We start from the raw sequence: 27,376 nt of genomic DNA, 5'->3' as shown, positions 1-27,376 counted from the left end.
TTCATGACTTTTCCATCTTTGACTAAGGCGTGGAAAGCCTATTCTTGGCCGGCTCTTCCAGGAAGTACCAGAAATGGCTGGAGAAATGGTATCCCGGCAAGATTTCCAGTGCGGTTTAACAGGTTGTTTGAGAATCTCAGGCAGGTTTCCATTGAAGAGCCAAACATGTGGATGCTTATCTGAACTGAAGGCAAGCCTTCGGAATTTTACACCTCACTCCTGAAAACCTCCCCGCAAGCTTAGACTTGCAGGTCCGCAGGCACTGTCTCCTGGGAGTAAGACTCACCCTTTCCATACACCTGTTCTCCCCAGGGTGGTTGGGAAGCAAACAGCAGCCCTGCAGTGTTTCCCTGAGGTCTGCAAGTCCCTGCTTTTTTCTATATATGGTCTGTGCAGCCACGAGCTCTAAAGGCAAGCCACTGGAACGCTTCACAGTTTGATGATCATAGAAAGGCTTCATAATAAATCCATTTGGAGCGACTCATAACAGGTATCAGCTAGAAGGACAATTAGAGCATACGTCCTGCCAGGAAACGCTGCCAGTTTTTACCTGTTGAAGCAATTGGGAAATAGACCTGTACTTGCTGAAAATTTTACTTGTACCTGCACGCAAAATGTGGGAGGGTGAGCAGGTGTTTGCAAACCACAGTTATATTCTTAACAATGCTCTCTGTCTCTAATTTAAAAAGAATACTCAGTGCTCAAAATTTCTTACAAGGAAATTTTTTCAAAGTCCCTTGGTGCTTAGTTAGATGCGTGATGGGGTGGTAAGCATTTCAGAGAGGAAGAAAGGGTTCACTTTTCAGCGTGTGTTTCCACAGCCAACAGGTTTGGGGATTCTCTCTTAATTTAAAAGCCAGCGGCTTTGAATTCCTCTTCCTAACATTTCTTTGCAGCCCAACAGTCGGGAAGGAAATAGGCCTGGTAACCAAGGCCCAGAGGACACATCAGTCACTTCCGTGTCCTCTGTGCTGGGATTTGCCCAGGAGCAACTTCTTCCCCCGCCCTGGTATGAAAGGACCCCCACTAAGGGAACACAGAGACAATAGAGTAATTTATTGAGCAATCCTGCTGAGAAATGAATCCCCATTTCAAGCCCAATCTATGGCACAGAAACACTAAATCAGTACCTAGGTGATAATAGATAAGGAATGCTTTCATGAGGCGACTCCAGGGCACCTAAAGCACCTTGGTAAATGCATCTGCACTGAGAGTTGAAACCCTGTATTGTGTATTCCGGGGACTAATTTAAGAGCAGAGTGGCACCTAGAGGGATGAGACCTGTTTTCATAAAAAGGGAAAATAATGTGGCCTTTCTTTCTATTCCCTCCTTCCGTGGTAGGGGTGCAGTGGGAGGTGGTCCTCTCTCTTCTTCCTTGGAATGGACCAGCAGCTGCTTCTAGGAGGACCCGGTTAGCAAAGACCCTGAGTCCTCTGTGTCCTGTGCCGATGCCCAGATGGACCAACACACGTCTGTACGGCCACCTCTTCCCAGGCCACAGCAAGCAAAGCCACCACAGTGAAAGAGCAGCTGCTCAGGTATCACGGAGCGTGCGTGCCAGCCCATTGTGGTGAAACCTGTGGTTTCCTCCTGGATGCTTATACTAAGAAGGGACCATTTTTAATGGTGCCAACTTATTACTGCTCCCTCCCTCCTCCCCCCCCCCCCACAAAAAAAAACCTTTCCTATAGCACATTTCTAACCATTAGACCACTTAGAAACGTAGGTCAGTGAACTTTTTTTGTCTTTCTAGCATGAGCGGAAAGTCACTTCTTGTCCTCCTCACAATGCAAAGAAAATAGTGAAAGAGCCAGTTGAGAAAGCATTTCATTGAATTTGGCCTCTGAGCAGCACTCGGAGGTCCAGGGTCAAGTAGCAGGAGGACAGCAGCTCCAAACCCACAGGCAGACCAACCTTCCCGGTGCTTGGGGAAACTAGGGATATGGCGCCAGGGTATAGAGGCACAGGTGCTTGGCCAGGTGCACTCAGGAAACAGCAAATACCCAACCTATTAAGCAACTTCCCACTCCCCTGGTCTGTGACTTTACGGTGCTGCTGGCTGCTTGCAAGGCTGCATACTGAGGCTAGTACCCCGTTGGTCTAAGACTCCCAGCAGCTTTGATTTCCACGCAAAATGACATGCATAGCATTTAGAAGTAGCCTGGGAGGCTTCTGGAGCCTTTGGGCTGTGGCAGTCAACAGCCATATTTGTTCCTACAGCTTCAGAGGAAACAGATCCATTTGTAAAAAGTTAATTAGGTATTAAAATGGTTGCAGGCCCATTGAAGGGACTGGGGGAGGGCACTAGGATTCAAAGTGCACTTCCCCTCACTCCACTCGGATCTTAACGCACCTTCACTTTGAAGAAATGATGCCACCCCCCCCCCCCCAAGCGCCAGCTGCCATCGCACTGGAGAGAGCGGACCCAGAAAGAAAACAAAGAAAAGGAGAAAACCCAGAACGTCAGTTTTCCCCTTTCGAATACCTTCATCCTCTACCTCTCCCGGTTGGTACCAAGTGACCTAAAGCATCTAGGGCCATTCAAAACTAAAAGAATGTCCAGCTTCGTTTCAGGGGAACCCTGTAAGCAACCCCCCGCCCAGGTGGAACATGCTTTAGGAATCAGCTTTCTCACTCGTCAGTCTGTCTCCAAACCCGAGTGTTTCACAATGGCCTTCTCCCACTTCCCAATGGTTTGTGTACAGAACTCTGAGCCTGTCATATGTCTATCACTAATAGGCCTCTTCCAACCGGTCTTGCTATTTCAGCTGGTACTGAGTGGCTTTAAAGTTTCCCACCTCTGGAGCAGGATGAGCCACCTGTTGAAGGACATACCATCTGGACTCCGTTGGGTGAGTCAACGGGCCTTCTGGAGAGCAGGTCCCTCCCTCCCTCCCTGCTCCTGTCACTGCAGCCTTTAACTGTATCCTAGGCAGTTACCAGCAGTAACCTACCTAATTTTCAAAGCTCTTTCTGCGGTAGATAGCATTTCTATCCAGCTTTTGCAGATGAGAACATGGAGACACAAAATGTTGCAAATCTGGTATTCCACCCACGTCATCCAGCTCAAAAGCTGAAGTGCAAGCCCACTGCTGGGCATGGCATGTACAGCAAGGTTTCAACAGCTTCTGCCCTCTTAGATCTTACAAGGGAAAGTACACACTCAACACATGCAAATAATGTACTCAACAATTGCAGGAGAAAGAAAACGCATAGACTGGGATGGAAGCATATTGTTGACTGGACAAGCTGTGCGGTCTCCTGATTAAATGGAGACTCACACCAACTTAGAGCGAAAGGGAGCAACAGCAGATTGTTTTCTCTCAACCCTCGCCTGGCATAGGGAGCTAAGACAAGGAGAAAACTTCTCATTACTTGCCCTCATCTAAAACCTAAGAAAAACACGAACACCACACACAACTCCAGCCTTTTGAAAAATCTGCCAAGTGACACCAGGGACATGTTTTTCCATGACGGTGTACATTCCTCTGAGTTAAAAGTATGCATTCACCCAGAATTTCGTGGAAATGAAGAAACATGGCTCTCAGTGTCATGAAACATGGCTTTCTGCATCATATATACAATTTTCATGAGAATTTGTTTTTCACAGAAAACTGCTTCAGTACGTTTGCCTTCTTGTCTACAGAAGTGGAGGATGGAACAAGAAGGTATGAATAGTTAAGGAGAAAAGCAAGTGAAGGAGGAGGAGACTTAGTTGATTTGCTCTTTTATGGTGATTTTTAAAATGGTTTATGGGGAAGGCTATTGAAGCTAATGATCAAACTAACACATTAATTTACCCATGAATTTCAGTTATCTATTTTCATTACACGATCAGCTAGTGTGTTTTGAGAGTGGATAGCTACGTCCAGCTATGACACCAGGTCAGGTGTTGCCCTAACCCCTTCACAGATTGTGGAAACGAATCACTGCAATAACCAGTCTCTGCTCAGAACTTGCTCTTTGCCAGGAGGCGCTCTGCAGCTACCGGTTATGGCGGTGTAACTGAATGCTCGGCGTTGGAATCCATACCCCTAAAAAGGAGCAGTGGCCCCGCTTTCCCTCCACCACCCCCTGGTGGCTGGCCTCCTCTCCTTCCAATGGGTCCTCGAACCCAGAGAGGATGCTTTCATCTCCCAAGTGACCTTCCGCAGCTCTGGAATCCTGACGGATCCGGGACGCGTGATGTCACGCTCCCAGCATTCCCTGGTTTCTGCTCATTTTCTGAACCTCACCATGACAGCTCTCTCACAAAGTCATCCCTTGCTTCATTTAGCCAGAGGTCATCCATGTTGTTCGCAAGAGAGAGAATCCAAGCGAGGACACACGTATTTTCTCATTTCATCCTCGCAACTACCAAATGAGGTAGGGAGTCACTAATCCCCTTTTAAAGGCAAGACAATAAGAAAGGTTTTCTGTCTTTTTTAAAAATTAATTTTCAGTTGTGTTAAAATATACCTAACATAACATTGTTATAACCATTTTAAGTGACTATCTGGCATCGAGTATGATGACAATACTGTGTGTTTACTACTATTTTCAGACTATATTCATCATCCCAAAGAGATGGTTCTAAGCCAGCATCGCACAGCTGCTGCCGGGCTGCAACCCAAGCGCTCTGATTTCAGCCCCTGTTCGGAGAGATTTCACTGCGTGCCCAAGAGCCCCAGGCAGAGTCATTTTCAGGTTCCACGACACCGAGCTGCCTTTTTGGTTGTTGCTTCTGAATATTTGTGAAGCAATACTGTTTGAGTCCCTGCTTTCAATTCTTTAGGGCCTATACCTAAGAGTGGAATTGCAGGCAATATGGTAATCCTATGTTTAACTTTTTATTTTTTAATGGACTTTCTTTTTCAGAGCAGTTGTAGATTTACAGAACGTACAGAGATCCCATATACCCCTTAACACACACAGTTCCCTAATATTAACATTTTGTACATTTGTTACCGCTGATGAACCAATATTGTTAGAATTTTATGAATAAGTAAAGTCCACAGTCTGCTTGTGGCTTCACTCCGTGTTATATGGGTTTTTTTGTTCTGTTTGTTTTAACAAACTGCCTCTCTTTTCTCATCAGCCTGCTTGCACAACCCACCCGAGATAAGGGAAGCACTGGAGAGCTGGAAGAGTGGAGTCAAGAGACTGCTGCCCCCCAGCAAGGCGCCCCGGGGCCCTGGGGCCGGCGCTGCCCATCCCAGCCCTTCTTCTGAGCAGCCAGCCTGCCCTCACCAAGGGGAGGCCTGGAGGTGACCCCCGGGCCCCAGTACACCGAGGGCGGAGCGAGGGCCGCGGGAAGGCGCCTGCGCCCTCAGTGGCTGCCGGGAGGCAGGCCCCTCGACCCGCGCGTGGGCCACGCCCCCGCGGCTTGTGCACCTGCAGCCGGGCAGGGGAGGCTCCTTCTTTTAAAAGCCCCTCCTTGTTTCCACAGATCTCAGGCCTCAGCCTCCCGCATGCGGCATAAAGGTGCAGTGTTTCTCCTTCACAAACGGCACAGTGTGCGCTCCCCGCTCCTGAAGGCGAGGTCCCCAAGCGCGCGTTTAAAACAGCCCTTCCTTTGAGAAATGCGTGTCCTGAGTCTTCCTCCTGCCCATTTAAAGTTCTAGTAGAGGTGCGGTATTGATAACAACCCTGGCCCACAGAAAGCCACCGCAGAGATTAGCTTCCCAGCCCGGGGCGGTTCTGGGAGGCTGGGGGCGGGGGCAGGGCCCCGTGGGGAGAGTCTCTGGAGGAGGAGCTCCTCAGGGGGCGAGGCCCTGGGGGACCACGTTTTCAATGGCTCGCTTCTTTGGAGGAAAATTGAAAGTGCAGCACAGAGATTTTTCCTTCCCTCCTTCTGAAACGGTCCATTCTGCTTTCCTGCCAGGCACCCACTGCCAGAGGACAGTTGTCTTGTTTCAACTGAGAGCAGCTACAAAGAAGGAGGGGAGGGGCAGGAGGGGACAGCGCTTCCCTTTTGATGTCCACTCTCAGAGGGGCTCCCGAGCGCGCAGGCTGAAGACGGGGTCATCTCAAGCATGTCTGAATCCGGGGGGCCTAGCGCGCCCAGCACGTCCCGGAGGGGCTGGCTTCAGACTCCGTTCTCTGTGCTGTCAGGGAATACAACCTTTTAGATGAATCAGCCTTGATAAAAAAGAAAGATTCGTTTTTCCAAAACTCCATAAAGTAAGGAGTGGGGTTAAGGAGTTCACTCTGGAGACCCCAGACGGGAGGGGGCACCGCGTCGTTCCTTCCCCGTCCCTCCTCAAGCACGGGGACCCCAAATTGGAAGAGGGAGTTTTGAGAACCGCTGTGCCCTTCTGTGGCTACCTAGAACTCCTCTGATCCCTGTGGGGTAGCTGACGGTGTGCGCTGGGTAAATCAGGCTGGTGTCATTTTAAAGACAGGCGTGTTTCCCACGGCTTATCAGTTGAAGGGAAAAAAATAAAAATCGGAAGGGGGGTGGTGCGCAGAAGGCAGTTCACCTAAGAAGAAACCATTTGTTCATGGGTCTCCCAACTCCTGCGTCAGGTTTCTTTGAGGAAACGATGGAACTCTCGGGCGGATTGCTCCTTCCAGACCTAGGCCGTCCCTTATTTCCTCCAGAGAGCCCTGGGGCGCCTGCCCTTCGCTCCCCTGGCGCCCGCGGCCGCCCAGGGCCCCTGCCCTCTTTCAGGACACAGACGAAATCCATCCCGTGTCCTTCCGGGGAGCGGTGGGCGGACGCGCGGGCGGGGGCGGGGGAAAGCGAAAACAGATGCCCGGGGCGGCGGGCGCCGCCACCGCCGCGGGGAGCGCCCCGGGCCCGGGCTCGGGGGAGCGCCCGCCGGGGGCAGAGCGGCTCCCCTCGGGGGGACGCCCGCGGGGGCCGCCCCGGTGCTTTTCTCCGTAGGCGTTGGCAATGGCCTGGCAGAGGCTGGAAGCGGCCCGAGGGGGCTGGAGGTGCAGGAGGAGGGAGGAGCCGGGGAGGGCGCGCCGGGCGGCGGGGCAGGAGCGGGGCGCGGGGCAGGAGCGGGGCGCGGGCCCGGGCGGGAAGCACGCTGCGGCTCACCGTGGCCGCGGCCCGGCTGGCGGGCGCCCAGGCCGTCCCTCCACCCACGGCGAGCGCCGGGGCCCGGGCACCCCGCTCTGCCCCCTCCCCGCGCGCTCCCCCCGGGGTCAGACACCCCGCCCCCCGCCCCCTGCCGCGCCGCAGCCCGGGAGGGGCACCCCTGCTCTCCACCTCCCGGTCCCCTTCCTGCCCTGCGCCCCTGCTCAGTCCCCGCCCTGCCTTGCCGGACCCCCCTCCCGCCCCGTCCTTGGGGGCGTCCAGGCCCCACCAAGGCCAGCCCGCTGCGCTGGTTTCTCTCGCCTCCGCCCCTGGAACTGCCTTTACCCAGGCCTGAGCCGTGGAGGAGCTCGTTTTTCCACGTGGCCCAGTGGGGGAACTTGGTCCAGGAGACCCCTGGGGGTTCCGAGCGCCGCTTGCGCCAGCTCCACGCACTCGGAGACGAGTTAGGGCTCTCGGGTTCAGTCCCCAATGAACAAATGCGGCCCCAAGCAAGCCCCGCGGTGCCTGCAAGGAGCAATTCAGATGCGACTCCACCCCCGCTGTTCTGTTCGCTGTTCGCCACCCCGGAGGGGTCCCCGGGCCTGCTGTGGGGTAGGGGGGTGGCGCCTCAGAAGCAGAGAGAAGCACGGGGCTCCCCCAGAGGGCGGCCTGTCCCCAGGCCAGAGGAGTTTGGCTCTTGGGGATCGCTGGGTCAGAGGTCAGGCTGACCCCAGGCTCCTGCCCTGCAGTGGAGTCCTTGGAATCTAGAGCGAACAGTGGGGTTTTTTTATTTTGTTTTGTTTTTGATTCGGTGTAATTTTAACTTCACGAATCCGCAAAGCTCCGGGGAGAGCATCCCAGGATTTTAGGCCTGGGTCTTAAATGCTGCGTGCTCTACTGCTTCTCAACCCCCCACAGGCGTGCCGTTAGGCGGCGTTTTCACTTAGGCTGTCGTCTGACCGCAGAGGAGTCTCCACATTTTACAACCCCTGGGATGTCAAGGGGGTGGGAGGTTATCTGGTCTCCCAAGGACCAAGGGAGTTGGGACGCCTCTAGCCTCCTAAAAATTCTGGGAGTGCCAGTGCTGATAGAATGAGCTTTATTTATAAAAGCCAATGGATCACTGCAATTGATCCACTCAAGCATACTTTAACTCAAAGGATAAAAATCTTTTGATTTCATCAACAGCAGAATTTCTGGCATCCAGGAGAAGCAGAAGAGATGAACTCTTATGGGAATAGGTTTCTGTGGAAAAATGAATTAGCAAGTCTGTTCTGTTGAGGGCAAATTTATGTGGCTGATTTCCTTTAAACTGTTCAAAATATTCAGAGAGCCTATCTTTGTTTACAATGGCCTAAAGAAAATCTTCATTTTGAGAACAAAAGCATTTCTGAGTTGCAAGGATTTCAAGAGTCATCTGGCTTTTCCTTGCTTTGATTTGGGTTTGTCTCCGTGTAACATTTAGAAGAAAAAGTTAAATCCCAACAATAAAGTATTACACAGTCTTTCTGCTGGGTCTCTAAGGACTGGCAGCATTAAACAAAGTATCACCAAAGTGTACTTGCTAATAGTCTTCTCTAATTGTAGTGGAGCCTATAATATGCGGGAAAAGGGAAGCTGGGAGAAATATTTTCTTTCTCCACCCCTGTTCCTCTCCCCAAACACTGTCCAATCTTGGGTTTGACTTTAACTGAGATCTGGGCTGGTGATTGTCCGGGTCTAACCTGGGGGCTATAATCATGGTTTTGGGGGGTGAAGCCAGGTTTGATTCGTAACAATAATATTGAAACAACAACTGCCGCTTTTGTCAGTGGTTGACATTTCTCTTTTTCAAATGCTTCCCTTGCATTCCTTTTCGGTGATCATCCTCCTCATAGCGTTGTTATCCGCACTCACCGAGTGAAGAAACAGGTGGTCACACAGGTTAAACACCCTGCCCCAGCCACATGGCTAAGGAGTCAGCCAAGCCTCTGATGGGGGCTTTCTTTCTTTCTTTTTTTTAAAATTTAATTTAGATTTTTAATTCTCTTTTTTTAAAAGTTAATAGATCGCACAAAATGTTCCATTAAAAAATATAAGAGGTTCCCATATACCCCACACCCACCCCACCCCACTCCTCCCTCATCAACAACCTCTTTCATCAGTGTGGCACATTCACTGCATTTGGTGAATACATTTTGGAGCACTGCTGCACCACATGGATTATAGTTTACATTGTAGTTTACACTCTCCCCCAGTCCATTCAGTGGATTATGGCAGGATATATAATGTCCAGCATCTGTCCCTGCAATATCATTTAGGACAACTCCACGTCCCGAAAATGCCCCCACATCACATATCTTCCTCCTTCTCCCTGCCCTCAGCAACTACTGTGGCCACTGTCTCCACATCAGTGACAATCTCTTCCATTGCTGGAGTCACAGTAGTTCTATAGTAGAATACCAGTAAGTCCACTCTAATCCATATTTTATTCTTCCCTCCTGTGGACCCTGGGATGGCAATGTCCACTCCACCTCTAGATCAAGAGGGGCTTAGATTCCACATGGATGATGGATGAATGGATGAGCGTCTCCTGCTTGCAGTTGTAGGCACTCTCGGTTCCCTGGTGTGGTGGTTGATTCTGATTCTAAGTCCACTGTGGCTGGTGGTTAAACAGGAGGGGACGCTGAATGGGCCTGCATGGAGCGCTGAGCCGCCGCAAGCCCTAAGTGCCCTCAGAATCACACAGAAGGTGCATTCAAGGCACCAATCACTAGTGTCTCCCCAGAGGGGAGGATCTGGTAGTGCTGGCAGGGCTTGGGAATCCACTTTCTGTAACGAGCTCGAGTTGATTCTGACTATCAGCCTGTTTGGGGACCATTGTTTTGAACATCTAGCTCTTTGGGAGTCAGAACATTTTCTCTTTGCCCACCAAGTCTCTGGCCTATGGTAGGTGTTTAATAAAAGTTTGCTGCCTGGAAACCTTTCACCGCCAACACAAACTCTCACAGAAGACTTGTTTGCCTGGGGAATGCTGATAATCGAGGCAGGGGCAGCAAACCCGAGCCCACGGGCCTAAACCTGGCCTTGTCCATCCAGTGACGCTTCGCACTACAGGGGCAGAGGGGAGTGATGGACCGAGAGACCCTCCAGCCTGCAAAGGAAACGCATTTACCACCACGCCCTTTGCAGGGGGTGCTGGTCAGCCTCTGATGCCTGTGAATGGGTTCTAAATCTAATTGCTAAATTGATTGTTAAATGGATAGAATCCCCTGGGGAGGCTTCCAGGGACTACAGGAAAGATCTCCAACACTGAAACCCAACAGGTAAAGCCAAGGCACTGACTGCGGCTGTCCAAGAGCCCATGGGAAGGCCTCCTCTCCATGCTGCTCCTTGAATGCGCTTCGTCCCTGCCTTTCAGCCCTGCTGACACAGATAAGAATGCAGACCCACAGTGTCAGGAGCCATTGCTCAAGGGTCCCAGCCGTCCTTCATACGCTAAGAATGCACGCTGGTCTTGCAACAAAATCAGGGATAAATATAGACATTCGCTAAACAGCTAAGAGGAAAGTATGTATCCAATGCACCCAAAACAGAGTTGTTTGAAAACTGAGTAGATAAGGAGGATAGGGGTAGCTAATTTAGCAAGTACTTACTAAGCCATCTTTAATCTGTCATCTCATGAATTTGGCCTCACCAAAATATTTGCTTTGCAAATGCCAAGAAGCATACTCCGCAGTATATGGGCCTAGATTCAGGTTCCGGCTCCTGGAACTACCGGCTTTGTAACTTTGGGCAATTTATTCTAAATTCTTTAAGCCTTGGTTTCTTCACTTATAGAGCGGGCATATTAAAAGGTACTTATTCCACAGGTGTTTGTTTGTTTGTTTTCTAAATATTAAACTTTATTTTTAGAGCAAGTTTAGGTTTACAGAAAATTGTAAAGAAAAGAGTTCCCATAGCACCATCTCCCCCCACACTGCTAATTTACCCTATTATTGACATGTTGCATTAGTGTGGTACCGTTGTTACATTGATGAATGAATGTTGATACATTATTAGAACTAAAGTCCACAGTTTACATTGTTTCATTCTCTGTGTCCACAGTTTTATGGGTTTTGACCAATGTCTAATGTCATGTATCCATCATTATAGTATCATACAGAATATTTTCACTACCCTAAAAATGCTTTGAGGTTCACCCATTTGCACCCCTGCCCCCACCCAGAACCCCTGACCTTTTTTTCGTTGTTGTTGTCTCTAAAGTTTTGCCTTTTCCAGAATGTCATATAGTTTGAATCGATACCATATAGCCTTTCATACTGGTCTCTTTTACTTAGCAATATGCATTTAAGTTTTCCCCATGTTTTCTCATGGCTCGAACGCTCATTTCATTTTATCACGGAATAATATTCCATTGGTTAGATATGTATTGTTTATCTAGACACCTATTGAGGGGTATCTTGGTTGCTTCCCAAGGGTTTTTTAAATGAGATTTTCATGAGCTAATACATATAATGTGTTCTGTGAAGTGCCAGGAACTCAGTAAATGCCAATTTTCTCGCAAGAGAAAGGCTATTAAAGAACATTATTTGACAAAAAATGAAATAACATAAGGACTCATGCCCCAAGAAGTTGCCATTTTGTTTGAGGAAGAACTCTATATCAGATTATTTTTCGGCTGCTATTTGGAAGTCTATCAGCTTAGACAGAAAATTAAACCACCACGGGAAACCTGGGGAATAAAAGAAATCACATTCTACAAGTAAAGAGGGTTTCAGCCAATGCCCACCTGCCGCAGAGATCATATTTTTCACTTGGACCTTAACTTCCCCTCCGTCAGAAGGTCAAACCAAAATAGCCGAAGGTGCTTCCTGCTCAGAGCAGAGCTGGGAGTCGGGTCCCCAGGCGCCCCCAGCCCGGGCGCTGCGTGTTCTGAAGGGGCCATGTTTGAGCAGGTGGGTCATCCCTAGGAATCCCCGACTGGGGAATAGTGCGAGGCCAGCACAGGTGGGGCGCGGAGGGGAAGGAGAGAGGGAATCTGAGGCAGTCCTTCAGGGGCTTAAGGTTTTAATTTTTTATTTTTTTCTGGTTTAACGAAGTTGAAGAACAGCAGGACCCAAAAGTATCATAGGGTTTAAGACTGCAGGCCGCCCGCTCCAGGCTAACGAGAAAGTATCATAGGGTTTGAGACTGCAGGCCGCCGGCTCCAGGCTGATGAGAAAAGCATTCTCTGCTCCGAGGGGGGCAAATGTCACTTCTGTTCAAGAAAGACAGGGGTGCCCCAAGACGGCACTGGTCATTGCTCTTTCTCAGTGAACTTGTCCAGATCCAAGACACGTTCTTGGCCAGTGAGCCATGACCTATCGCTCCACGAACAAAGTAAACTGAGAAATTCAGGTCGTTTCTGGCAGATATAAAATTTTAGGAGGTTTTGTGGGGTTTTTTTTGTTTTGTTTTTTGTTTTTTTACAGATTTGGGGTGACAAAGGAGCATGGAGACAAGCCCAAAGCATCTGGATTGATAATCCACACTGATTTCATTACTCAAAGAGTGTTTGACTCATCTCCTTTGCCCTCATACACTTAGGCTTAATCTCTAAGCCGTCTGCACTTTATGATGAAAGGTGCAAAAACACTTGTTTATTTGAGGAAGAGATCTTTCAAACTAACCTACTTATTCTGGTGTGGGATAGTTGGTGGAAAATGTAGGCAGAGAGAGTGAACCAGGGAACGTATCTACGCCTGGCTGTCAGCCAAGCGTTCCTTGTTCACTGCCCTGCGTGTATAATCCATTAGGCTGTAAATTCCTTAAGTCCATGGGCCATGGCTTCTATTTCCTGTGTATTCCCTTCTGCATCCAGTGCACTAGTCTGCATGAAATAATAGTCCATAAATGTGTTAGCTGCCCAACGTTTAGACCCAGGTTTGTAAGGGCCACATCCACCCAAATAAAATAGGACCATAAATATATGTTGTTGTAATGTATACGCATCAGATAGACCACGTTTATTTGGCTGATCCTCTTCCTGAGGCACACAACCCTTTTAATGGAATTTTTATGGTGCAGTTAGATTGCTCCACCTTTGCCAAATATGGGAAGAATACTGAGATTTCTAACACTCAGGCATCTGTTCTGGAGGGACTATTTCTCTGGATTTTTGAAGGCTTTCCTCTAAGAAGTCATGTTCTAACAATCACATCAGGCATCACCGAGTAAGCACACTTTCATTATGTTCCAATCAGAAGATCCACTGTTTTGTTTTGTTTTTACTATATTTCATGTTAGCTTTGGCTACTGTCATTGATAATTACATTGTGAGGAAAAATTATGTACAGAAAGATATGTAGATAAATATATATTGCATATGCATATATAAAATTATATATAAATTATAGCAATGTGATATCATAAATATCAATATGATATAAATGTATGTAATATTGGGATACATATTTATAATGTATGCATAAAATGTATCTACTGAAGAGCTGAAATTGACAACAAAGAAAAATTCAGAAATATAGGAAGACAGATACCATTTACATAAAATTAGGAGATTTATACTTTGGACAATCTAGTGTCGTGTTAAGTTAAAATATTATTTCTGTCTTTCAAAATTTTTCTCTCATTTAATTTTCATCATCAAGTCACCGTATTTTTCATCAGATCCTATTTCACCAAAAATATTATGTGAGATGAGAGAGGAGTAGGAGGTGGAAAGGAGCAAAGGAGGGAGAGCAGACAGGTGCTCTGCCCAGCGTGTTCAGGGCATCTGAGCTGCAGTGAGAAGCTCTGCCCCGCAAGGACACTTGGGAAACTTTCTCCAAACAATGCAATCAAAGAATACTTACTGAGCCCTTTCTGTGCATCCATCATTGACGTAAGCAGGTTGCAGGTGGTGCCTCTACAACCACACGTTACAAATTAGCAAACTAGAGTCCAAAGTGGTTGGGCAGCTCTCCCAGTGGCACGTGGCTGCCACCAGGCAGACGGGGCCCGGGCCAGCCTGCTCCGAAACACCTGCTTCAAGCTCTGCGTCACGCACGGGGAACACGGATCCTGGAAAGATGGCGCACACACTCACGTGTGCGCACACACACACACATGCACCCCTGACAGTTGCGGTGTCTCGCTGACATTGCACGTATCTGCCTAGGTTACTAGACCTTAGGCCTTTAAGAGTCTGTAGCACTTGGGAATTGGCTCCACCGTACTGGGTAATAAACTCCTGGTCAACCCAAACCAGTGGGTTTGATATTCAAAGGAATCTCTCTCAAGTCAGGAATCCCTCATCCTTTCCCAGGAGGATGGAAAATGTAAACCTCAATGCAAGGTTATATCTGTAACCTGGTCACTGTCACCCTGATGGCTTCTGATCAGGGTTCCCGCCCACTAAAACCGTCAGAAAATTTGGTTCCTCCCAGAAATTACCTAAACTCCACTCCTACCTTCAGGCCCATCTCAAAGGCCTCCGTCTCTGTCCTACTTCTTCCAAATGAATTCGATTCTTTCTCACCTTGACCAACCACAGAAAGCTGATTACGTTTATGTGATAAGCACTAACTCACTCTATTTCTGAACCTGTCATTCCCTGCTAGGTGGCCAGCTCTTTAATTGTGCACTGTCTTATCTCTCTTGGTATCCCCTACCACCGGCCAGGCACTTAGTCTTTGATCGATAAATGTCTGATACATTGTATTAAATCTATTCATTTTCAATCCTTCTCCCCTAGATGTGTTTCATGAAATTGGAAAGCCTGTCCCCTGAATGATAGGTAAAGGTGTTATCAAAGGAAAAATAAACTAACAAAAATAAAGGGGAAAAAAGGGAAGAAAACAAATTAAAAAAAGAAAAAAGACATCATCAAAGGCAGAACTTGGAGGGAGCCAGTGCAGTGGAGGAGTCGAGTCTCCAGTTGACATAAACCTTGCGTGTTTGCTCATTCACCCAGCTGGAACTCCACCCAGCCGCCGCATCAACCAGCCCTATTCCTCTATCTTATCTCCAATGGCATAATAACAATAACAGTCCATGACTGAGCACTCAATCCCAGGGACCAGAGGTCAGGGCTTTGCACCCATTGTATCTTCTCATCTGGGATTCTCCAGCTTTCACTAATACTTACTAAGGGTATCTGGAATCTTTTTAGGGGCAGGGGCTGCAGCAGTGATGAAGACAAACGCAGGTTCCAGACCCTGCCACCAGATATGCAAGGGGGTGCTACCTTCATTTATATCCGTGGTACCAGGGTCAGAGGGACTTGACTTTCCCAGGGACACAGAGCCATGGGCCGTGACTCCAGAATCAGGTCCTGGCCTACAGCCTTTCCAAGGCCTTGTGCACCTGTCGGTCTGCCTGTAGCTTGGCCGTGCTTTGAACTTCCTGGGGCCACACTCGTTCTGGCAAGCCTTGTCTTATTGGGTCAAAAGTGTTTGGTGCCAGCCCTCTTCTACACAGGATGGTTGGCCCAACCAGCGGCTTTGGGCAGTCCTCTCCTTGGCAGCCTAGCATCCAGGACACGTGGATAATTACTTTGTATTGGGCACCTCTCAGCCTCTCCCAACCTCCTTCATTGTGTCAAACCCTTGAGATTTGATAATGGTGTAAAACCGGCCTACGCTGGGGCAGGCAAATGGTATAGATGAAAATTTAGAGTTGTTTCCAGACAATAGATTGCAGGAAAATATGAGAACAAGGTTGCATTTTATTTTGTGTTGTTTGTTTTTTGAGGCTGTAGAATAAAATACCTATTTAGAAATAAATTCCGTGGTATCAACCTAAAAATTGAAATCCCAGGACTGTCCCCAAGTGAAGACATCTTCCAGTCATACTTGCTCTGCCACTTCTCATGCAGTAAAAGCAGAAAGACATATCAGGGCATCTGGAGCAAATTAGTGAGGTCAACGTAGTTATTCCCAAGCATTGCACAACATCATGCTATCTGCCTTCAATGTTTTACTAGAAGCCAATATGCTTGATGATGCTGCTGCTTAGTCTCGAAGCTTACTAAGAAGGAACAACAAACAAAAGGCATGAGCCAGACAAGTTTTGAGAGGTGAGTAGAGATTGGGTGCCAGCTCCCACTGAGCTGTCCTGGAGCCTTTTGTGCCCATGCCTTCATTTTCCTAACTGCTGACACTAAGGCTTCCTGGTGCTTTCCCCCATGCAGTCTCAGCTTGGGGAGTGAATTCTCACACACTTGTCACATACACAGGATGTTTTGTGGTAAATCAAGGATTTAAGTTGGGGGCGGGGACAAGGATGTGGATTGGAACTACTAGATGAATACTTGACCATGCAGCTTGCTGGAGTGCCAAAAACCTAGAGTTCAGCAGGGCAATTAGCTCAACTCATTGAAGTCATGCATTCTATAGAAAATCTCTGCTGTTCTAAAAAAAAATGCTCATCGATTTGCCAACCTTTGACAACGTGAATGGCTAATCCTTATGGGGCAAGAATGAACATTGCTCTTTTATTCTATTCCAAAAGCTATAATATAAGATAGTCTCTGTGTACAAAGACCTTAAAAGAAAAACAAATTTACCCCTTTGTCTTCTGATGCATGTGCACTTCTCCCCACTAGTTTATAAAACCCCAACCCCAACCATTTACACGGTAAATCCAAGCTTCACCCTTGCCTACAGCTGTCTAACCCAGGGCCCGATGGTCAGTATCACCTGCAGGCCCACCCCCTGTCCCCTCGCCCAGCCTGTCCTTGGACTCATGATGCACTGCAGAAGCCCCCTCCTCTCTCCTCGAAGCCTTCGCCAGCCAGATGGAGCTGGAACCTGCTGGACTTGACTACGCGTGAGTGTGCCCTCTCAGAGGGAAGGTGCTGTCACGTCATGGCGACGTGAGAGTGCACAAAGTCTAAGAAGACAAAGCAGTACCTGCTGCCACAAGCAGAGTCACCACTCGCCCTTCCCAGATGCCAGGCGCCAGGGCGAGCCCTTCCCCGGCATTGCAGTCTCACTTGAGGAACTCCAGGGCTGTGAAGGGGTGCCTGCAGCTGCTGCGGGGCGGCAGCGAGGGCTGCTGCAGAAAGAGGGCAGCTTGGCTGAGACTAGGGCACAGACGCCTGACATCAGGGGAGAAAGCTGGAGCAGTATGCTCCACGTACAGGGCGCTGCCTGCGCCAGGACACCGGCCGGGAGAGCTGGGCCTTGGTGGGGCTCTCTTCCCTCCAAGACTGCTCTCCTAGGAAAGCTGCCTGCTCACTGCTGGACCCTCCCAGGCTTTCCGTGACCCTTCCCTTCGGTTTGCATCTGACCAAAGATCTCTAAATCTTTCTTATCTCAGTTGTTTATCAGTAAAAATTATTTGGGTTCATCAACCCAAGACATGCATATTTATTCATTTTAAATAATATGTGAGTACTGCTGTAGTATTAAATTGCATACATGTAATACACACATAATTTTGAAAAGGATAAGATGGAAAAATACACATGAACAGAATTTCTAGCGTTTTACCCCCATATCCCAGTTTATTCTCTTTCACATTCCTTGGGGTGCATCACCAGAGTCAAGATAAGGGCTATTTTGTTTCTCCCTGTGTCCAGGGCCTAGTGTGCTACCTGATAACTAGCATGCTTGAGTGAATGCTGAATGAATAAATGAATGAATGAATGAGCCGAGTCCAGCTCATCACCTACTGTTAACAACAACATCCCACGCAAAAGTAAATTAGTAGAGAACTTCTAATCTCTTCTCATAGAACCAACTCTGAGAGCAGTAACATCTTTTTTAAAAAAAATCTTTCCCCATGCCTTGTTTTTTCATAGTACTTAAACATATCTGAAGTTATCACGTAATTTTTTCTACAGTACTTGGGAGGCAGCAGTGAAATGCATGGTTAGCAGCATGGGAATTGGTTTAAATAACGCTTCCTGGATGTGTAGCCTCGAGTGAACTAGACAACCTCTCTGAGCCTCAGTTTCCTCGTCTGTAAAATGGGAGTAGTAGAGCTGTTAAGGATCTGCTCAGCAGAACATAAGGGCTCAACCAATGTTAGCTGCTGTTACTGTGATCGCCACCTCCGTGGACAGAAACGGTGCCCAGCAAACGGGAGCTGCCAGACGCACAAGCGGTGAGCCCTCGCCTGGCGCGTGGGGAGCACTCTCCCTCCGACCAGCTCTCTTGTGGCGGGCCCATCTTTTTTTGGATGTAAAAAAGAATGCCCTGTAGAGTGTGTAGTAGAAAAAACAGTAAAATTGTAGAGTCATTTAAATGTAAGTTATTATTTGCTCTATTCAGAAAATCGTATAAGTCTCAGAGCCATCAATGAAGTCGGTGAGAGCAGCGAGGCGATGAGAGAAAACACTTGCTGTGTCCCTGGCACAAAGAGAAAATCAAGTTTGCCTCCCTGTGCTGTACTGACTGTGGATAAAGGCTGGAAGAACGACTGCACCTGCCTGTCTGGGAGGGGCACAGCCTGGGCCTTGGCTAGCGGGCATCTGTGCTCACCTGTCTCAACCAGCGGGCATCTGCGCTCACCTGTCTCAACCAGCCGGCGTCTGTGCTCACGCGCCTTGGCCAGCAGGCGTCTGTGCCCACCTGTCTCAACCAGCGGGCGTCTGTGCTCACCTGTCTCAACCAGCGGGCGTTTGTGCTCACGCGCCTTGGCCAGCAGGCATCTGTGCTCACCTGTTTCAACCAGCGGGCATCTGCGTTCACCTGTCTCAACCAGCAGGCATCTGTGCTCACCTGTCTCAACCAGCGGCGTCTGCGCTCACCTGTCTCAACCAGCGGGCGTCTGTGCTCACCTGTCTCAACCAGCGGGCGTCTGCGTTCACCTGTCTCAACCAGCGGCGTCTGCGCTCACCTGTCTCAACCAGCGGGCGTCTGCGCTCACCTGTCTCAACCAGCGGGCGTCTGCGCTCACCTGTCTCAACCAGCGGGCGTCTGCGTTCACCTGTCTCAACCAGCAGGCGTCTGTGCTCACCTGTCTCAACCAGCGGGCGTCTGTGCTCACCTGTCTCAACCAGCGGGCGTCTGCGCTCACCTGTCTCAACCGGCGGGCGTCTGTGCTCACCTGTCTCAACCAGCAGGCGTCTGTGCTCACCTGTCTCAACCAGCGGGCGTCCGTGCTCACCTGTCTCAACCAGCGGGCGTCTGCGCTCACCTGTCTCAACTGGCGGGCGTCTGTGCTCACCTGTCTCAACCAGCAGCATCTGTGCTCACCTGTCTCAACCAGCGGGCGTCTGTGCTCACCTGTCTCAACCAGCGGGCGTTTGTGCTCACGCGCCTTGGCCAGCAGGCGTCTGTGCCCACCTGTCTCAACCAGCGGGCGTCTGTGCTCACCTGTCTCAACCAGCGGGCGTTTGTGCTCACGCGCCTTGGCCAGCAGGCATCTGTGCTCACCTGTTTCAACCAGCGGGCGTCTGCGTTCACCTGTCTCAACCAGCAGCATCTGTGCTCACCTGTCTCAACCAGCGGGTGTCTGTGCTCACCACAGGAGCTCCTCCAGTGTCCCCCGTGAGCCTGCTCAGGTGGCAGGGGGGCCTGCGGGCCTGTGGGGGTCGGAGACGAACCCAGGGCAAAAGAAGGCATCCGAAAGAAAAAAGAAAAAAAACAAGGCATCCAGACCATGTTTTGTGTCGTCTTTGTAACTGGCTACTCCTGGAAGTCACCTATTTTCTGGCTAAAAGAGGGAATTTCTTGAACTCAGGGCAAGGGTAAATGGAAGACAAATGGTACCTCTCAAGCACTGTAAGTTCCGTGCTCCCACTGCTTACCGCTAGTTCCCATCTCACCCAGCGCTTATTTATCATCGCAGCAGCACTTGCACTTTGAAGAGGGGAAAAAGCGTTCCTCAGATAGAAGGCTTTCTGCAGATTCTGACACATACTGACATGACGAGGAATTCAACACATGAGCCACAAGGAAACCAGGGGACCAAAGGGGGCTCTGGGTCTCCAGGAATTCTGGGGAGCCCTCTCCTCCTGGAAGACGAGGAGCAGGGAGATCTCTGGGGACAGCCAATTGTGTCTGCCTTACTCTTTATCTTGATCAGGTCTCTTTCTTAGGGTGTGAGACACGCTCGTGTTTTCCTCCCCGGTGAGATTTGCGAAAGAAAGGCACACTGAATGAGTGCTACCCAGCTGCATCTGATTCCTGAGGAGGAGAGAGAGAAGGGCTGTGGTTGCATTAGAACCCGCAGGCCGATCAGCCGCAGTTCTTCGAGTGTGAGAGCCTTCAAAGCTTTGGCAGGTTGCACAGCAGACTTAAACCCTGTGAACTAATTATCTGCTGTAATGGCAAGGGCAGGGCTCCATGGGAAACGCAAGATCCAGGGCTTGCTGTGAAGTCCTTTCAGTGAGCGGGTTTCACAACCCTCGAGGAAGCTGAACCTCAAGAGGAGTGCCTGGGAAAGCGGGGTGAGGAGATGGGCGCTCGGGGTCAGGCTTTTCGCTCCCCGCGACGGCCCACAGCTAGGTGACTAAGTGGCCAGGCAGGTTCCTGTACCGTGGAACATCCTGGGAAATGTTCTCACGCCGTTGATAGGATGGGAAACTGCACAGGCCTCGTTGCCCAGATCCATCGTGTGAGATGACATTTATTGGGGTTCTTTCCTGATTAATTGCAATGCATAAAAGTAAGGCACGTTTAATGTTCTAAAAAATGAAAAATACACAGATGGAAGCCCCAACAGAAATCCACTCTTAAATGTGAAGGCCATTTTTTTTTAAAGAAGATTTTTATTTTTATTGAGAAACAAAGGGGCTGAGACCCCAAGCCAGAATTTTGGGGGGGGGGGGGGGGTGGAGAGGGGGAAGAGCCTCAACTAAAGAGCCTAAAAGAAAGCACATAACAGGACACATTGGAAATTGATGCCATTCTGATTTTCTTTTCTATGCCCATATTGTTTCCTTTAACCAAGACTCTGTACATAAAGAGGAAAGAAATTTATGTTGCTGGATAGCACTTTAAAATGTATTTGTTATGACCCACGTTGGGGAGGAATGAGCTAGTGGGAAGGTGGGGGGAGAGGGACGCTGGGCAGTGGTGGCCCAGGAAGTCCTTCATGGCCCGTGACTCAGCAGCTTTCCCTGGAGTTGCTCAGGCTTCCTTATCAATTGACCAAGTAAAAATGTAAACATCAAAAATTCAATTTCATCATTCTAGAAATACTCACTGAGCACATGCTCTGTGCCTAAAGCTGGGCTAGCCTTAGGGTCAGCAATGAGTAAGAAAGAACCCCTCTCCTCCCCAACAGAACTCTCCTAATGTGAGAGTGAGGCAAAGCAGGTAGAAGTTCCTTCCACGTGGAAAAGAGAGTTATGTCCGCATCCACACACACTACCTCTGAATTCATCCAGATTCCCCAGCGTTTTGCAATCCAGAAAAGCTCCTATGCTCAAAAACAAAAGAATATTCTGTGAAACAAAAGCGAATAGATTTAGATTTGAATCTAGGCTATTCGTCCTTGGATATAGCTAAAACAAGAAGAGTTGACCCCTCTATACTTAATTTCCATTGAAACTGGTTTACTGGTCAAAGTTCTGTTTGTGGAGTATAAGTAAAATGAATTCAGTACAGCAGGCACAGAAAAATATGTGATCTTTCCCCTGAGCTCATAACCAAAATCACTTTAGGAGAGTGGAGGTGGCTCAAGCAAGTGGGCACCTCACTGCTATATTACACGGGAGGTCCAGGGTCGGTTCCCGGGGTCTCCTAAAAAAAAAAAGAAATGAGCACACAAGGAGCAGACACAGAGAGCTGACAGCGAGCACCAACAACAAGGAGGGTGGGGAGAAATAAACAAAGAAAAATAAATCTTAAAGAAATGCAGGCAGCATACCAGAGATTGAAGAAGTGAATGCCACTAGTGAACAATGGAAGTATTTGTGTTAAAGCTATTCATAAACTGCAGATACTTTTAAGCCACATTTTAGTGTCAGCTTAAGCCTTTTCAATGAAAGAAACAAGGTTTAGTCACTTAAAAAAATTAACCTACTTCTGTTATTTCTTTCAACATTTGTATAACAATAAAACCACAGCAAATCCTAAATTAAATATTCTAGAAAGTTTTTTTAAAATAGGGCTGCAATCTAGGTTTCCAAGTTTTACCCTGAAAACTCAACAATTAAATTTTAAGTTAGAAATATATTCTCCCATCATCAGTTTCATTATGTATGTTACTTTCTGCAAAAATATTGAATAAAATTTTAAGGCATACATTATCCCTAAAGGACTTTTATTTGTCTGTCTGTTTTATAACAAATTGACTATATGACACTAAGTGAATATACCTAGCTTTGAAATTTTCCAATCTTTCTGGTGGCTGACTCATGCTAGAGAAATAAAAATAGTTGTGCATTAAAAGTGGATATACGACATAATTGCTGGCAGTTCCTACAGCTATTCCCCACGGGGTGTTGCTGGTTAAAGCACCCTGACAATTTGCCCGTACACGGGGACAATCGCTTATGATCTGGGAGTCTGAGCAGTTGGCTCTGGCGTTGATGTGTACAGCTCACTCAGCACTTTCCCACATAACGTGGGAATCCCATAGGAGCAAGTCCCCAGCTCGGGATTTTGTGATGAATCATCCTCACATCGCAGCTCTGCCACACCCCTAAGATATCTTGCTGTTAACAGTGTTTTTGCAACAAAGAAAGAGCAGAGATGAACTTTCTCCGGACAGTTGGGTCCAAGTCTAACTGAGCATCATCATCATACCACTTAATATTGAGCACAGTTGGAACTGTGGTAGTTTGAATAAGACCCGGTCTGGCTAGTAATAACTCTGGAATTCTGCCCATTTTCAGCTCTGATAATACAACAGTTTTTAAAATACCTAGGTGCTGGTATTATGAGATCCTTGCTTGTCCTCGGCCTTCGTTTCCCACCTGCCAAAACCCAATACAATAGGTTGGCTTAAACAGTGGGAATGTTTTGGCTCATGGTTTTGAGGCTAGGAGAAGTTCAAAATCGAGGCTCAGCACGATTGCCGCATAAGGCTGGCTTTCTGGGGCTGGCTGCCCGTTGTCCTTTTGGAACTTGACCACGCACACAGCCATGTCTTCCCTTTTCTACCCTGGTTTGCTTTGACTTTCTGCTTATTCCCATGGCTATGTCCTTCCATGTCCAAACTCCACTGCTCAGAAGGGCCTCAGCCATACTGGATTAAGGCTCATCCTTCAGTTTGGGTGATTTCTTGCTAAGGCCGGCGATCCTCGGCGCTTGGCTTCTCCATCACTGGCAAGGCACACGGTGGCCTCTCGTGGCCTCCGCCTCCTCTTCTGGGTTCTGTTGGTGTCAGCTTCTTGCTTCCCAAGGCTTCCTCTCGCTCTGCCTGAATGTCATTCTGTTCATAACGGATTCCAGTAACAGCCGGACCAACGAGGGCCGCGGCTTAACCGGTCACCTCCTCAGAAGGTCCTGCTTTAAATGGGTTCACGCTCTCAGGAATGGATTAAATTTAGGAACATGTATTTTCTCTGGAGCTCCAAACTACCACACTGAGGGTTCACAAAAGGAAGAAATGAAATTGCTCAATTAATGCTTTCATTAAGGCCATTTTCTTCAAGCTTTTCTAAAAATAACTCACCTCTGATTTAAAGTCTCATGAGAATGACGTCATGTCCCAGCACGACGACTAACTCACCCTTCATTCTGTTTTATCCTCTGCTGTTAATGAGTTGATTTTGATAATTAAGACCAAATGAGCAAAAAAAATGAAATGTCATTTTAGAACATAAGAATAGCAAAGGAAGGTCAAAGTCAAGACAAGAGCCTGGCCGCCTGATCGGCGGGGCCGACCACACACACCCCAGCGCTGGCCTCTGTGTGTGAGTCTTTGAGAGTCCTTAGGAGCACTAGCAATGCTCCTGAGTGATTTTCAAGGCCAGCTCTGCTCATGGCCCTCGTGCCTGCTGGGCTGGGAAGGGAAAAATCTCAGAGGAGGCAAAAAGGTGACACTGCAAGGAGGTGGGAATAGGAGCAGTAAAACGCACTGCTTCAGAACATAATTCTTTGTCTACGACTCCCCCCACTTCCCCTACCATCCTATAGGGAACCAGAGCACTATCTTCTGCAAAGTTTCAGACACTGAACGTATTAGCACTAGTTAAATAAAAACGTTTTCTTTTTTTGCATCTGCAAACTTTTCAGCTTTGAAAGTCTCTTCAAGTTCTATTTGAACCATCTTCTTGCAATGCCTCTTCTCCTTAAAATATAAACCAGTATACTCAGGAGAACTGAATCTCTGGACTGTCCATGTGATAGCCAGGCCCTGAGCCTCAGTAGACTTGCAGCTCCTACCCTCTGGTCTATTGGACTTACCCCGGCCAGCTAACAGGGAGGTGAAGAAGGTCAACCACCATACCAGGGAGCCAAGAGTGCCTACAACTGCAAGCAGGAGAATTGCATCCGTCATCCATGTGGAATCTAAGCCCCCTCTCGATATAGAGGTGGAGTGGACATCACCATCCCAGGGTCTACAGGATGGAGGAATAGAGTATGGATTAGAGTGGACTTACTGATATTCAACCATGGAACTATTGTGATTAGTAATGGAAGAAATTGTGGCATTGATGTGGAGAAAGACTCCATGGTAGCTGCTGAGGGTAGGGAGAGGGAAGAAGAGATATGATGTGGGGGCATTTTTAGGACTTGGAGTTGTCCTGGGTGGTACTGAGGGACAGATGCTGGACATTGTATGTCCGGTCATGGCCCACTGGGTGGACTAGGAGAGAGTGTAAACTACAATGTAAACCATTATCCATGTGGTGCAGTGGTGCTCCAAAATGTATTCACCAAATGTAATGAATGTGCCATGATGATGAAAGAGGTTGTTGATGTGGGAGGAGTGGGGTAAGGGGGGTGGGGAGTACTTGGGGACCTCTTATATTTTTTTAACGTAACATTAAAAAAAAATATATATATATATATATATATATAAACCAGAAGAAATCTCCCTGGGAAATAAGACATAGTGGAAAGAATACTGATCTGAGAATGGAATTCTACTCCTAATTAGCTGCCCAACTTTGGGCAAATCATGCAACTTACCTGGGCTTCTGTTTCTTCTTTATAAAGCAGGGAGTTGTACTAGGCAAATTCTGATGAGGCTTCCACATTTCTCCCTGGGTGGCTTCTGTAGGGCCTGTGACACTGCCATCTGGATGTTTGTCAAAAAGATAAATTCTGTAACTTTAGGCAGACTTGATGACTCAGAATCTTGGAGGGTGGGGTCTTGAGCTACATTTTTAACAAGCTTTCCTGGCAATTTTTATGTACACTAACATTAGAAGGCCGCTGCTCCACAAATTAGAATTGAGATGAGGAATCTTTGAAAATGTCTCCTACATGCCCTGGAGTTCAGGCTATTTTTTGGAACAGCTCCAAGTCTAATCTCTTCCCCATACCCTAAAACCGCTGATAAAACGAGCCAATCCTAAATCAGGACTACACCCTTTTGACTAAAAGGAGAATTAGCAGTCCTTCTTACTAGTAAAGAATTATACAAGGTGTTAGAAGACAGATTAATACCCAAGTTTATTCCTGTTGTAGCCAGAAATATTAAAAAAGGAACACTTTTCATGGAAAATATAGACAAAGTTTTCATGTCAAGAAAAAAAGTACTTTGGATTTTCCTTTAAGACAATCTTTTCAGAGCTTCTTTGTTATTAATAGATAATGATGAGAAAGCCATGTTCTGTTACATGATTCTTAATGAAGTTCAAGACTGCTCTACTATCCCTTATGATTGATAGAGAAACTGGTTATCTGAGAAACAAATCCCAGGGTGCACCTTGGGAGACCTGGAATTCTATCGACATGGTGAGCTGCCCTTTGGAGGTTTTTTATTCTGTTTTTCCTAGTGGAGAAGTGCTGGAAGATTCTATAGACAAGAACTTGATAGGCTGGAATTATTTATAACTTTTTTATTTTGAAATATAATACTTCCAAACTTATAAGACAGTTACAAAAATAATATAAAACCTCACACAGAGAACTCCAACGTACCCCTCTTCCCTCGGATACCCAGAATCACAAATGTAACATTTTGTCAATTTACCATATCATTCTATCGTTTTATCTTTATATGTCTTTATCTATCTATCATCTATTTATATCTATCCATCCATCTCTATCCAGCTATCTATCTTTTATCTATCAGTCCACTTTCTGAACACTTGAGGATAGCTTATATAGCTCATGCTCCTTGAACATTTAATACTGTCATGTACATTTCCTAAGAACAAAGGATATTTACTTATGTGACCACCTTAAGTGACCAAGTTTAAGAAACCAAATATATTGATTGGCTTAACTATAGCTTAAAGCCTCTATTCCAATTTTATCATATGTTCCAGTTATGTCCTTTGGAGCCTTTTCTCTTCCCCTGCCAGATCCCATCCAGGATCATACATTGCATTTAGTTGTCATTGTCTCTTCAGTTGTTCTTTCCCTTTTTTTTTGTTTTTTCAATTGTGGGAACATATATACAACACAAACTTGCTCATCTCAGTCACTCCCCAGCATGGCACTCAACGGGACTAACCCCATCGGCCATGCTGTGGACAGGCACCATCTTACGAACAGAGCCTACAGCCACTGCACATTCAGTCCCCATTCTCCCTGGCCGCCCCTGACAAACTCTACTTCAATTTCTGTCTCTGTGAGCTCGTATATTCCCTGATATTTTCTTTGTATTTACCATGGGGTTTAAGTTAAACATCCTAAATATATGACAAACTCGCTGGCTTTGATACCAACTGAACTTCAATATCATATACAAACTGTGTCCTTACACTCTCTATAGCCCCACCTTTATGTAGTTCTTGTCAGAAATCACATGTATACATTTTTAGTCCAAAACCACTGATTTATCATTATATTTTACGCATTCGCCTTTTAGATTCTATGGGAATTAAAACGTGAAGCTACAAACCAAAAATACGATATAGCACTGGAATTTCCATTTATGCCTGTCATTACACTTTTAGGAGATGTTTGTTTCTTCATGTGGCTTCAGTCCATTTTTTACTATTCTTTCCTTCCACCCTGCAGAACTCTCTAAATTTCTTGTAGGGCTGGTCTAGTACTGCCAAACTTCCTCAGCTTTAGTTTATCTGGGAATGTCTTAATCTCTCCCTCATTTTTGAAAGACAGTTTTACCAGATATAAAATTCTTGGTTCTCAGTTTTTGAATTTCAGCACTTTAAGTATGTCATCCTGCTGCATTCTTGCCTCCAGGATTTCTGATGAGAAAATGTAACTTAATCTTGTTGAAGTTCCCTTGTGCATGACACATTGCTTCTCTCTTGCATCTTTCAGAATTATCTCTTTATCTTTGGTATTCAACAGTATGATTATAGTACTCCACTATGTGGGCCTATTCACATTTATCCTGTTGGTATTTTGTTGAGTATACTG

At 47.3% G+C, this 27,376-nt stretch overlaps 1 long non-coding RNA gene across 1 annotated transcript; it reads left to right on the top strand.

The window, feature by feature from the left end:
* Positions 1 to 1,350: 1,350 nt before the first annotated feature.
* LOC131273350 (uncharacterized) lies at positions 1,351 to 3,751 on the top strand. The gene is made up of 3 exons (XR_009180559.2): positions 1,351 to 1,539; positions 2,770 to 2,853; positions 3,612 to 3,751. It is a non-coding gene; the product is annotated as an uncharacterized lncRNA (long non-coding RNA).
* The last annotated feature ends 23,625 nt before the right edge of the window (positions 3,752 to 27,376 follow it).

This window comes from Dasypus novemcinctus, chromosome 14 (genome assembly GCF_030445035.2).
Source record: "Dasypus novemcinctus isolate mDasNov1 chromosome 14, mDasNov1.1.hap2, whole genome shotgun sequence".
NCBI lineage: Eukaryota > Metazoa > Chordata > Mammalia > Cingulata > Dasypodidae > Dasypus > Dasypus novemcinctus.
The sequence above is the reverse complement of the archived record's forward strand: the minus strand, read 5'-3'. Positions and strand labels throughout refer to the sequence as shown.